The sequence below is a fragment of the Schistocerca cancellata genome, chromosome 3 (genome assembly GCF_023864275.1).
Source record: "Schistocerca cancellata isolate TAMUIC-IGC-003103 chromosome 3, iqSchCanc2.1, whole genome shotgun sequence".
Taxonomy (NCBI): Eukaryota; Metazoa; Arthropoda; class Insecta; order Orthoptera; family Acrididae; genus Schistocerca; species Schistocerca cancellata.
In genome coordinates this window covers 719,691,223-719,706,908 of record NC_064628.1, presented here as the reverse complement: position 1 = coordinate 719,706,908, position 15,686 = coordinate 719,691,223, and positions in this window count along the sequence as shown.

Here is a 15,686-nt window from a genome sequence, read left to right as displayed (position 1 = left end):
TCCATGTAAATATATTAGAGGTTTATTTTTTGCAATAATGGAAAAAATGAACATAGTAACCCTTTTTCCTGTAGGCCTCACTAAGAAAGAAATTGTGGAACCCGTGGCTGTGGAAGACCAAACTATTTCAGAATTTGAGTTATCTGAAGAAGAAGAAGATGATGATTTTGATATAACTATCACACAACCAACAGCAGCAGCTAATAAGTTACGATCTGATTTGAAAAACAATAGTGTGCCTTTGCACAAGATCCATCACACAGCTGCAAAGTGGATTCACAAGCCTGACTAAGCTGTTACTAGAGGCAAATTTGTGTGGCATATTTAAGGTATAGTTTGTAAAACCATGTTGTATTTTCCTTTTCTTTCCAGGTTTAATCCTGAAATACAAGAATCTGCAACATCTGAAATTCCAATTGTGAGGTAACCATTCAAATTTTTTGTGCAATATATAGACCAAACATTTTTTCATGATAATGTCTATTTTATGAATGTATGTTATGCTAAACTAACGGGGAAATCAACAGATTGTGAAGGAAGACTATTAAGAAAATTTTAGGGGATTAGTATGTTGTGTTCATTACTGGGATTACCTAAATTGAGAATGTGGTGCAACAGGCAAATAGATTATCAATTGATTGCAGATACTATTAGCAGGGTTTAGTTTTATCCAAATTTATGTGTAAGTTTACATTGATTTTAACATAAGTAATACACATATTTAGGTTCATATGTCATTATTTACAGTCCACCTTTAGAAGTAAATTGCTTATGTTGCACAAAAAGATCATAACATGAACATATATTACCATTATAATTGGAATTAGTACCAAAGTACTTTGTGGGAAAACCTAGTAATTTGAACTCTGTTTCATAGTGTATTTCATCTTTGTATTCTTTGTTGTTGTGAAAATTTCTATTATTTCAAAAATTATTGCACAGCATGATTACAATACTAGTTTCAGAGATAATGTCTTGGAAGTTGCTACATATTTAATATTAATACGGAAACGAGTACAAGTGTAGTCAACAACTTACCAGAGCATTTCAGATGTCCTGTGGATATTAAAACAAAGTTTCATATCGAATTAAAAAAAACTCCATTTTGGGCAGTTCCTTCAACTCCATTAAAGAGTATATTCACAAGGACTCGCAGTAGCACTGTAATATTCCATAATGTAAAGTCATCCCATTTTTTTCGCCTAACAAAAATGCACATCCTTGATTCTTTCCACCTTTCTGCAGGAGCCACAGGAAGGTACATATGAGATCATGTGATAATTGAAAACTATAAATGAACATGAATTGAAAGATGTACAAAAATTGGTTTGGTAATGTTAGCATCTGAAAACTTACCTGGTTAGCCTTCTGTGTTTAAGTGCCTCTTCTGGGGTGGGGAGGTGTGCTGGCCCCAAATTCAATCCACCCAGCAGATTGACAGTGAATGTCAGTGTGCCAGCCAGCTTGGATGTTGTTTTCAAGTGGTTTCCCACATCCAGCTGGGCATTACTGGGCTGGTACCCAAATCCTGCCTCAGTTACATCATCCATAAACATTTCGAAAACTTTTTCTCACTTTCACATGATAAAACTACATTCAGGTAACTGGTGTTCTTATGCTCCATCACAGGGTATAATGGGGTGGCTACAGGAAGGGTGTCTGTCCACCCCAAATACATTCATAACCATGCCAACCCAGCAAAAATGTGGGTCAAAAGCACAAGAAAAAGAAGAATACTTTTTCACAGCCATATTTGGCTTTAGTTCTCATTTCTGTACTTAAATCTCTACACTTCCTCAACCAATTGGATTGTTTAAATTTTAGAACTCTATGTGTTTTTGTTAATTTCATTCCTAAAGGCGGATACTGCTTAGGATGTCTATAATGAACTATTTATTTATTTTTATCACTCAGAACAGTCAACAACTTACTTTCCCTAATTACTAGAACAATTTTATTTTCAGGAACTGATGGTAAATCTTTATGTAAACCATGCAATTCTTTTGGATATTCTGAATCTACTTCAAAAATGTATATAATTTAGCAGTATCTGATATTTAACTCAATTTTGTACAAATAAAACTGGCTGGTTCTTCCCATTCAAAAACAACTATTGGTAAATATTGACTCATAGCATAACCATATAACTTATTTGCATCTAAATATGCTGGATAATTTGATATCATTTTACTATCAAACTCTACACATATTTATTGATTGCTTTAACATATCTTTTACAACACTGTGATATTCCCCCTTTTATTCCCTTTTCAACAATTAAAATCATATCATAATCATATAACAATTCGTGTGTTTGCGTAATCGTTTTCAACATTGCATCACCAGGTAATCCTGGTGCAGTAAAATACCAAGATGGATCAAGATCATATGCATTTATACAGATTTTTCTAAAATTTTCAGATACAGACAATAACAAAATATCAGTTTTAAGATATAGATCATAACATTCACATAGATTTTTAATACTAAATTTTTCCAAATTGTTTGGATGTTTATAACCTACATCACTTATTTCACAGTCATTCAGTTTGTTATAGAACTCTGCTTTTGCTGGTAATTGTGTATCTTCAAATTTTTTCCAATAATCCATGTAATCATACGGAGATACATGTTTTCTGATCACTAAATCAAATAACACTTCTGGAAAAAAAATTCTAATGTTCTACATTGTTTTCACTTCAAATTTCATCAAAGTTTATCAAATGAAGAAGACGCATATTTTAAAGGTATCAATAAATCTTATTTTCAATCTTTCTGTATTCTTACCAAAACTCATGTATCTGTCACTGTTGATTGGTATTAAATTTATTTTTTCATGATAATCAAGTTGTTTTACAAACTGAAGTGAGTCATATCCTGATAAATTATGTAGATAAGCTTGTACAAAGCTTTGAAGTTTTAACTATAAATTACATTAACACATAATAAAAACCAGTCAAATTATAACATAGATTAACCTTTTTATTTTTCAGTGAATAAGGACATTTACACACAGTACAATTTTTTCGATCTTGCATATCTTCACTGTACTTAAAGAGTCAATGGTTTCATTCCCTCAACTTCAGAATAAATTCTTCCAAATGCTTCAACCTCTTTTTCATTAAAAGTAGGTCTTCTATAAACAACAGAAATTTTATAGTATCCATTTACATAACTAATACAATAACAGAACCCCTTTGTGTCATATGTTTAGTATTTCATTGTATATAGATTTTCTGGATTTAGTTTACACTTGTTAACCTTCTACAGTAAACTTTAAAAATCAGCATAAATAAGGAATGGAACCTTCTCCATGTGTTGATAGTTTGTAAAACTTACTTAGGAACCTTTCTCTGGCATTTCTGCTTTTCATGGTTCATTAACTAAACAGCTTGATGTTTTATTATCTAATTCTTCTTTACTAGTGTAATGGAGTAAACACATATCACAAATAAATTTTACTTCTTTATGTTTATTAATTTGACTCGAAACAAGCCCAAATAATTTTTAATAGAATAATAGTGTGAATGATTTCCTTCCTTAAAATAAATCAAATTTACATCTTTCTCTTTCTCACTTTTTGTGGATTTTAATGGATACATTTGATATTTATCATCAAACAAATAAACGTTGGTAGATACATTAATTTAATATTCAGGTTTTGGAATATGATCAACCACCACAAGAACCGCAAAATTTTCTGAACAAGAGCAAGACCAACATTTTTATATTTCGTAACTGTTACTGAATGTTTATCGACAGGATATAAAGCAGAATTTATAGACCACAGAAAACTTTTTTTGACCTTTGTTTTTCCCATTAATACATGCAAATTATTTTTTGTTTTATATGATAGTTCAATGTAAGATGATCCTATCAATGGAACATATCCCTAATTCCTAGTTGTATACCAATTTGTCTCTTTAATGTCTGTACCCATCCATGTGCTTGAAAATCACAAATTCTCGATAAAATATATTGTTTACCAATTTTAAATTTTTTAATTATCTCACTTTCATTTGTAATCCTATAGTTTTCAGTTTGGAACTGAAATTCCATAATATTTCTACTAGACACAGTCTGAAGACTGCTTAAGCAGTCGCTTATCTGCATTTGGAACTCAAAAAAGGTCTCAAAGTTATTTTCAATCCATGATATATTCTTAGATCATAGATTTTACGATCTCCATAATTTTTTGTTTTACTTTAGTGAAGAAATTTATATTATTTCCAAAAGTTACAGTTTGTAATTTGTTTGCAAATACAGTATCAGTTACATAATCTATAACTTTCCTTCTGTCTCTTGGTTTCTCAAATAAATTAGTATAAAAAGAAAATAATATTTCATTATTAGTTCTAGTTTTTTGTTTCTCAAAGGTATCATTAGAACATGGAAATATTTCTCTCAGTGCTTTTTCTTCATTATTATTTCTACGTTTTTGGTTCTCAAAGATGTCATTAGTAAATGGAAATATTTTTTTCAGTGCTTGATCTTGATTATGTCATAAAACATCATCACCACTTTTAAATTTATTATAAGGTAATTGTTTCCAAAGACTTCTTCCATCTGTGATTTCATGGATTTCATATCTTTTAATAAATCTAATTAGATTGGCTTTATTTAATTTACTATATCCTCTTAAATTATTTCTTTTACAATAATCACAAAGCTGAAAAATCTTGAATCGCTCCATTGGATACTCATATTTGTACAAAATAATAATTAACATATAATTATAGGTGGGTAAGAACGAATACTGCTACACATGCTTGCACACAAAAGAACCACACACTGTGTGATAGTCATTGTGTGGTCATTTCTTATCCACCTTTGTTTGCATCGATGTCAGAGCACTGATAACACACACACACACACACACACACACACACACACACACACACACACACACACACATACTATCCCAGGTTAATTTAGCTTGAAAATCTCTCATAAAATCTTCAGACAATTTTTTACTATCTGATGTAAATTCCAAATATCATTTATCCTGAAACTCCCACATAAAGTCTTCAGATATTTTTTGTAAAGATGATATACCATTCCAATCAAATTTAACTTGAAATTCTTTCCCAAACTCTTCAGTCAGTTTTTGATTGCATGATATTACCTCCCAGTTTAATTTATCCTGAAATTCTTTAATAAAATCTTCTGACAATACTTATCTATGTGATATATCATCCCAAGACAATTTATCCTGAAATTCTCTCATAAAATCTTCAGAAAATTTTTGAAGCCTTGATAAATTATTCTAGTGTAATTTATCTTGAACTTCTCACATAAAATCTAGAGATAATTCACGACTTTTACTATATATCTCCAATAAAATTTATCATAAAATTCTCTAATAAATTTTTTGGGTAAATTATAAAATCTCGAAATTAATTATTTCCATTCATATTCACTAAATGGATTTTCCTCTTTAATATAATCAACAATTATAACTCTCCAACTTTCATTTTTTAAAGAAAAGTCATATAATATTTAAAAATTTATATTTTTACATATAAAATGTATCATCTGAATAAGTTGTTCTTCTCTAGCTTTTAGTTCAATCAGCTCATTGTGCAGGGAATAGCTCACACTTGACTTGTCAATATTTTTATTATTATTAGTAAGTTCAATAAGTTGTCTTTTCTCAGTTTTGAATAATCTATAAGTCCTATGGTTTTGCTGTAGCTTTCAGTTTGTTTATTTTCATATATTTAGGCCCACCACTAATTATAAATAATTTGTATTACATTTAAAAAATAATAAATAAAAAACTGTCATTTCCCTTTTAAATATTGTTTCACTCTTTGAACTAAGAAATGTATTAATTACAAATAATATTTTAACTTTTCTATGTGGAATTCCAGGTATGGAAAACTACCATACAGAAAACTTTAAACAGATGAATACAGATTTTATTGATTACCAAGCCAACAGCTACACCTTCATTCAAATAACAATTTTATTAAAGAACCAGCAACAGCTAAAGCTGTACCTAGACTGTGTCTAGTTTGTCTACACTAATTGTTAAACCTAAAAAATTAAAAATCTACTGAAAGTTTTTTCTCCTAATTGGAACCACTTAATGATCTAATCAACAACCACCTTACATTTAATAATAAGCAAGTATTTATGATAATTGGTTTACAAAAAACCATTGTTTCATGAAAATCAAATTGTTCATCTTTTAGAATATGAGCATCCTAGTAATGCACTAAAGACCATGTTAAACAAAATTATTGTAAAGCTAAAGAAAATTTCAGTAACACTGAAATGGTGCCTCCTAAACATATACAAATTTCAACAAAATTTAGCAAGGAATCTGGTCCATATTCTTTATTTGAGAGATCGCAGAAGATTTGCAAGGTTGGGTTTATGAAGAAGTTTTACTATCAAATGGAAACCAGGGAGAATTTAAAATTAGAAAGGAAGAGATAATTTTATAAAGATCAGATAAACCATAAAAATTATCATATAGAACAACTAGAGAAAATAAACACAAAAAATGAAGAAATCATTGAATTAGAGGAGGAACAGATAGAAAATTTGAAATAAAAAATTAATATTCCTTCAGAAATAATAAACTAAAGAAACGAATAAATAAATGCATTATTACCTCAAATTGTTTGTAAAACATCTAATGAAAATTTAAGACCAACTTTTGTTCTGTTGAAATTATTTGATAGTGAGTGTTGATGCACTCACTTTGTTATTAGAACTTAGAGAAAAAAATTAGGAAAACAGATATATAGAATCGCAGATAAACATCCAAATTATGAAGCAATCTTAAAACTAAATTACAAACGTAACTCAGTAAATTTATATCAATGAATGAAAGAAACTTTAAGAATTATTTGTTGGCACAATTATTTTAATATTTTGAATAAATACACTTAAGAACAATTGATTAATGAGATAATAAGTGTAGGAATTGCAACTTCAGTTTATATTTTCTATGTGTAAGATCAGGCATGGAAAAACTGTCCACATACAGATCTTCAACAAAAGAAGAATAATTATCTTCAGTAGCTGACAAGATGGACACTGGAAATATATTACTATACATATTTTACATTTTATTCATTATTGAATACCAGATGGGATGAATATCCTAGCTGCAAATTATAGTAATAATCCAGGCCTGCTTACCAGAAGGCCTAAAATAAGTAGCCAAATTAAATCATTAAATACTTAAAAAATAACACCAAATAAGTGATATAAAAAGTCAGTGGTTTGAAATAAGAATTAAAAAGCTATAATTTTTATTGAAAAACAAAATGAAATAAATGATAGCTATTGTGTGTGTGTGTGTGTGTGTGTGTGTGTGTGTGTGTGTGGTTTGAGGTTTTCAGACCAGACACAACACACACACACACATTACAGCAACATCTGAAGCAGTCTCAGTGACAGTTCAGTCTTAGGACTGCATCCAAGCACATCTAAAGCTGAATCATCTATGATGAATTTATTTGAATTTATGCTGAATAACAACACGAATGTATATATATCAGTAAAGACGTTTTTTTTATTATTGATGAAGAGAATAATCTATGGTTTAAAGTTAAAGATGTTGCAGAGTTATTTGAGTATAAAGACACTGATGATGCAGTTCGAAAACATATAGATGTCGATGATCAAGTTAAATGTGAAAATATATTTAGAATTGGCGAATTACCAGGTCTAACTTAGAATGAAAGAGGTACTATACCAATCTTGACTCTACAAGTTGATATTTAAATCAAATATGCCTCTTGCTGAAAGGCTTACTAAATGAGCAACTGAAGAAGTTTCACTACCAATTAGAAAATATGGTGAATATTAGCTACAAGCAACAATTGACAGTTTACAAGAACACATTGAAGATTTACAAACTGATAAAGAAATGTCTATGTGTGTTCTGAAGAAAAGAAGCGAAGATATTCAAAACTTAAGAGAAAAAAGTTATGAGAAAAATGAAATAATTAGAGTAATAAACCACATATACTTGCACAAACTCAAGATATAAATGTGAGAGTTCTGTTTGTTCTTCTAAAATAATTCTATGATGACTGTCAATATAATTATTACGTCATTATAATACAAGAAATAAATTTATTAAGACAGTTATATAGAATTGCAGGTATACTTCCAAACTGTAAAGAATTGTTAAGACTTGAATATGACCTTTACTCAATACATTTATACCAAATAAAAAAGAAAACATAAAGATTCTTTGCCATCTGCACTATTTTAATGTTATAGATGACTATACACAAGAACAATTGATTAATGATATAATAAATCTACATGTAGCCAGTAGAATGCCTCAGTGGTCGCTTAATCAGACTGAATTAATATAATTTTAAGTACCGTTAATCAGCTAAAGTAGGCTCCAGCATGCAACTTGTTGTTTAATGTATTCATAAACAATACAAATTCATTTCTACATTTATATAGTATAAATAATTATCATTCTCATCAGTTTATTGATTTATGATTTTATAGAGTATATCTTCATTGTCATTAGCCTAATATATGTCTAGAAAAAATAAAAGAGCCAATTTTCTCATTCGTACAGTTTGATGCGTTTAAATACAAAATTTTTATAACATAACTTTAAATTTAGGTAGTTGATGAAGATGATAAAATTCAAAGAACAACGGCCTTTTTACTTGCAAATTAGTAATTTGTCCATAAAAATAACATTATAATTAACTTTTTCCATAATTAAATTTCATATAATTATCATAACTACATTTATATACATTTAATAAGCAAACCTCACTAAATCCATCATTTGATTCGATCTACTCAAATTTAAATTCCTCATATGATTTTGCCATTGGATCACATTTGTTACCTTTTATTTGAACATCAAAATGTAATCTATCTTATTTAATAAAACAATTCGCATAATCAATATTATAATCAATACCAGTATGATTTAAAGTTTCAATAATGGTTTCCACTCACATATAAAAATTTTTGTAAGATAATATTAATTTTGTTTACCCAACTATTATGTGTATTATCAAATCTTATCCATTTAACATATACTTTATTATCTTTCTTTTTTAAAGCGTTTTCAATTAGATATACACACATCAAAAAAAGTTTTGCATCACCACCATTCCGAGAGTTTTGGGACTATTCCAGACAATTGGAATAGAGATCATCATAAACATCATTTCCGCCCTTTTTATTGCTCATGAAAACCACACATTCCATGTTGTACCATCATACAGCGAGAACTTCAGCAGTGCTGGTCCAGATTGCTGTACACAACGGTACCTCTAATACCCAGTAGCACTTCCTCTTGCGTTGATGCATGCCTATATTCGAAGTGGCATACTTTCCACAAGTTCATCGAGGCACTGGTGGTCCACATTGTCCCACTCCTCAACGGCGATTCCACGTACATGCCTGAGAGTGGCTGGTGGGTCATGTCATCCATAAACAGCCCTTTTCAATCTATCCCATTCATGTTCGACAGGTATCATATCTGGAGAACATGCTGGACACGCTAGTCGAGCGATGTCCTTAACTTAAGGAAGTCATTCATAGGATGTGCTCGATGGGGACGCGAATTGTCCTCCATGAAGACGAATGCACCGCCAATATGCTGCCGAAATGGTTGCATTATTGGTCAGAGGATGGCATTCATGTATCATACAGACCTTACTGCGCATTCCATGACAACCAGCGATGTACGTCGGCCCCACATAATGCCATCCCAAAACAGTCATGCTCTTGCCTCCAAACACGTTTCTGATGATTGTCTGATTGAAGGTATATGCGACACTCATCGATGAAGAGAATGTGACGCCAAACCAGAGCATTCGGCATGTTGTTGGGCCAATCTGTACCGCTCTGCATGGTGTCGTGGTTGCAAAGATGGACCTCGTCATGGACGTCGAGAGGGAAGTTGTGCGTCATGCAGCCTATTGTGCACATTTTGAGTTGTAACACGATGTCCTGTGAGCTGCACAAAAATCATTATTCAACATGGTGGCAAAACTGTCAGGTTTCCTCCGAGCGATAATCCGTAGGTAGCGATCATCTATGGCAGTAGTAGCCCTTGGGCAGCCTGAGCGAGGCATATCATCGACAGTTCCTGTCTCTCTGTATCTTCTCCATGTACGAACAACATCGGTTCGGTTCACTGAGACGCCTAGACTCTTCCCTTGTTGAGAGTCATTCCTGTCACAAAGTAACAATGCAGACGCGATCGAACCGCAGTATTGACTATCTAGGTGTGGTTGAACTACAGACAACACGAGCCATGTACCTCCTTCCTTGTGGAATGACTGGAACTGTTTGGCTGTCGGACCCCCTCTAACTAATAGCCACGGCTCATGCATGGTTGTTTAAATCTTTGGGTGGGTTTAGTGACATCTCTGAACAGTGAAAGGGACGGTGTCTGTGATACATTATCCACAGTCAGCATCTATCTTCAGGAGTTCTTGAAACAGGTGTAATGCAGAACTTTTTTGATGTTTGAACATTGAGGTATTTTGTTTTCTGCAATTCATACTCACAAAAATTTCCTTTAACTCCTTCAACATTTTGATCTCTTAATTTATATGTTACTGAATTAGAATGAATAACATCTTGAATTTCAAAAATGTCTGTTGAGCAATTGGCTGTCTATCCTTTCTCACCAAATCTTTTAATTTTACTGATTCTGACATTATCTCCTTTTGTAAATTTATTTTTAGCTTTAGCTTCAACAACAGTTGGTTTAGAATTCTTTTCATTAATTTAAGTTGCTTCCATTTTTATGTTTGAAGGTTTTCTGTTATTGTAGTCATTAGTTAATTTAGAAACTATGTCAACCAAAAATATAAATAATGATTAAAATTATAGTTTTTTATCAATTTTGAAAATCTTGATTGTAAAATTCTTTACCATTATCTGTTTATTAATTTTTCGGATTGCAGCCTTCTCTAAAAATTTTTTTCAAAAGTGTTGAATACATTCCTACGTCTTTTATGTTTACCTGGAATAGCCGAAGCAAATTTTGAAAAAACATCTGTAACAGTTAATAAATATTTACATGATTTATTTATTTTTGAAAATCCTGTCAAACTACCTGAATCCATCTCTACTAGATCTGCTTGCCACATCATCTACAGCGAGAGAAATTATATTTCTTCTTTTAAAATTATTTCTCATTGGTTTATGTAATTTATTAATAATTTCTTCATGTGTATTTATTCCTTTGCCTACAAAATTTTGTAACAAATTTACTCTTTTTAGTTTTACATACTGCACAAAGACCTTCGATCCTTAGTCTTCCATTTTTCATTGTTACTCTGTGTGACTTATGTGTTTCAGTAATTTTTACACTTCAAACAGTAGATATGGTTTTCCATTTGCACAAAAGAAAAATTTAATAAGATTTAAATTATATCAAGAAGATATAAATTGTATCAACAGGATCAGTTTTTACTTTATCCTTTGATCTTACAGCTAGAAAATATGATTTATGTACAATTATTGATTGATTATTACGATTTGTTTCATATAGTTTATCAGATAAACTTAATGTAATATCAAAATCGTCAAATTCCAAATGTCTGTTTATATTGTTACCAACAACAATAATTCTTTTAACCCTTAAATTATATTCTAAATTGTGAATTTTTTGCTCATCTCCAGTCATAAAAATAAATTCAATTATTTCTCTGTAATACACTATATTGTCTAGTCTATTACACCTATTTAAAGCAAACATAAGATATGTATGCATGCTTTTAACTTCTTCATCAAGACTTGCTGTAATGAACAATTATCTTGATTAATCTGTAAAACTGTTTCATTAAAATGTGTTTTAGTGCCATAATTATGGAACTGTATTAGAATATTTGTATATTCAGATTTTGAAACACATTCTTTTCTAAGTATTGTTTAGTAACAGCATCATAACCATTTACTGGATCATTTACATTTACTGTTTTTCTATCTTTAAAATCAATATAACTTTTACTTCCTATAAAAATGACACACAATTCTTTATGGAGTTGTTTAATTAAACTTTGCATTTTTTGATCAGTTTTTGCTTTTAATTCCTTTTTTATGTTTTCTAAATTTATCTGACCATTAATTGTGGGACCTTCAACAGTGCCTTATTTCCAAAAATGTCTATTTATTGAAGTCAAAATATCATTAAACTTATAATTCAAGCATAATAGTTTTACAAGAAATAGACATAAATGTCCACATATTACTTCATCAGTGTTCTGAATTAGTTCTCCATTATAATACAACTCACTTGAAGCGAGATATTCTTTCAGGAAATTTCCACGAAATGAATGGAATACAGATTTCTTATTAGTATTCTTTTAATAACAAATCCAGCAAGTATCAGGATAATCAGATGTATCTAAATTAACTATTCTACATTTTAAATTTTTCAGTCCATTAAGTAATTTATTAATCATAGAAACGCTACGAAAATATTTAGTTTTTATTTGTTTAACTCATTCTTATATGTCAAAATTAGATAAGGAACATTAAATTTTATAGTTATTTTTTTGCAATTTCTTTTACACAATGCCTTTTTTCTCCACTGCTTGATTATGTCTTTCCTGTTCTTCAAATTCTGCATTGGCTTTTTCCTTGTTTACTACTGCATTTGCAATTGCTGCAGAACCACCAGCAAGTGAACCAATATTTGCTAGATATGGCAATGCAGCTAACAGTAATGGAAGAAATCCACCATCATGTTATGTTAGTTCTGTAAATTATTTCTTTTTATTAGATATTAAATAATCTTTTTCACATCTGGAATAACAAATGTGGTAATCAAATTTCCATCAGTTTTTTATCTACCTTTCCTTATTGCACTTCAGTTTAAGATAGTTCAATTCTATGTAATTTTTCACTAGTTTTTTTAATTTTAATTGATTTCTGTTTAGTTTTACCACTTGGTAGCGAAGTGTAATTAATTGAAAAGTTATTCATTTACAGAGATAAAAAATTGATAAGGATTAATAGTTTTACAATCTCTGCCCACATGCCCTAAGCCCATACCTAATTTTCACTTTCCATATATTATTTCTCTAACTGCAGTAACTATGTTTTGTCATAATGAAGCATCACTTGCATGCATTCTTTCTTTTGCAGCTAACTGAATTTCTTTATCTGCTTCATGTCTTTTTTCTACGTCTACATCATCTCTATAGGCAACATCATGCTTTTTACAAGTTTTATCTAATGGATTAATTCCTGGAACCCCCACATGCTAGTCTTTCTTCCAATTTGGTACCAGGCCAACAGTATGAATAGCCTAGAAGATGGATCTCAAATGGTAATTTATTAATCAAAATATTTACTATTCCTTTACCATGTTTTTCACTTTTCCAAAATGTATGTGGTAAATTATTTAAAAAATTTAATCAGATATGGAATTCCATTTTGATTATCAATTGCGAAATCACTAAATTAATTTCTTAACATCTGTGCTACACCAGCTTTTTCATCGTGATAATTTTTTTCCAGTTGATTCTTCGCTATGAATTAGTGCTGATCTATCGATTAAATCGCAAACAATATTCAACGAAACATATTGAACTGGTTTTTCTGTATATTTTCTAGTTAAACATACACCTGTTTTTGTATCTGGATAATCTGAAGAATCTGAATCCGATGATATTTGGTATACTCGTAGAAAATAGACATTAACAATTTCTTTTATTAGTTCATTGTATTTTTACCTCCGCTTGATTTTATTTTATTTGGGTTACTCTGAATATAGTGCTCCTCAGTGGATGATATCTGCATGATTTGATAAATCAACAGGATCAAATTTTTCACCCATATCATCCATAGTAATTTGTTTTTTAGTTAACAAAATTCGTTAGACCATCTGTGCCTTTGCATTCTTTTCCTACAATTTTTAATTTATCGCCATCGAAATCAACTGCAAAACTACCAACAAATTTAAATCTATAAACAGGTTTTAATCCAAAAGTTGGATCTTCACTATTATGAATATACTTTCACACTATTTCACTAACTTTTATTTTTTTTAACATCATCATCTTTTTTGTTAGACTGCATCCCCTTTATTTATTCAGTGCAGCGTGAATTTCTGATTCAATTAATGTAAAGCCATATGCACCAGGAATATCATCAGACCACTCATATAGTTTTCTAATTGGTGATAAAACTCTAAATCCATCTACATGAGGAGATTTATGACACAGAATCATTTGTTTTTAACTTCTCTGTTTTCTTCAACAGCTTTCAAAATATTATCACCCCTCCTTCGATTCCTTGTTTAACTTGTTGAGTAGCATCAATAACTGGTTTATCTTCTTTTTTATATTTTTCATATTCTGTTTGTGGTTGTTTTTTCCAATGCTTGAATTGTTCTTTTAATTCCTCAGCTATCTTTCTATTTCATACAGCTTTTTAATAACTTCTGGATCGTATTTTGCAAACATTTATTATAGATCAGAAGCCTTAATAAACCATTCTTAACGTCTAATGTTTTTGCGCCAGCAAGAGCTGGCTTTAGCCAGTGGCTTCCTTAATGTATATGTTGTTCTGAAATTCTGTATTTCATTCATTCGGTTTTCTAGTCATGTCAACTGTAAAAAATCCAAATTGATTATTCCAAAATTTACTACACATTTCTTTAAAATCATCAGACTATAAATCACCACCAATGAACTCATGATAAATATGGTTTGAATTTGTTTGTCATCTTTTTGAAAATATTTAAAAAATTATGTCTATCACTGACTAATTTTTTTGGTAGTTTGGAGTATGTTTGAGCTTAATTTTTTCATTTCTTCTCTATAATTCTTATTTTTGGTTCCCAGTCTGTGGGACCTAAGTCTCGACTCTATCTCATTTATTTAGATAAATATTTATTGATATAAATGGAATGACTATTTCAATTGAATGGTAGGTCATCTTTTCTCAGAAATTATTGACTGTACCTATACAAGACTGTTCTTCTAATGTCTCATCTATTGGTTTACTTACCCCTGTCTTAACTCCAAATATTACATTGAAAAATAATAAATTATATTCCAATGGTGAAACAATAGAAACTCTTGTAGGTCAGTACAGTTCAAAAAATTTAGAAAAATTTTAAATAGAGTTGCTAATGAGAGTGATGTTAAGTTGTACCTGGATATAAAAAAAGATAATAGTGCAAGTGTGCTAGGATTTCGTAATCAATTTATCGAACCTCATAAAAAGACATTTGCTAAAGATGTTCTTAAAATTATTCCATTTGAATTAATAAATATACATTTTAATCTAGCTGATGGAATGTTTGGTAAACATACTGATCATTTTTACAGAGAAACTAATAGTACCGCTTCATTTAAACCAAACACTGAATTAGAAAGTCCAATGATTTATCAACCACATTAGATACTCCGATTTTTGATCCTATTTAAGATTTAAAAATTGCTATAACTCATGAAAATGACAATCTGATTGACTTAAATAATACTTGTGTAACATTTATTTTAAGAAAATGTCTTAATAAATGTTATCCTTAATAAATCACAAACAAAATTGAGGGTTATCAGTTTTGCTCATTCCCTGTGAATAAGAAAACAAAAAGTAATTTAAATGCATGCAAAAAGGATACAGAGCTTGAAATAAACATTGGTAATGGGTGGCTTCATCCAAATCATGTATAATGAAGTTTAGAATTGTTATAACTGATCCAGATG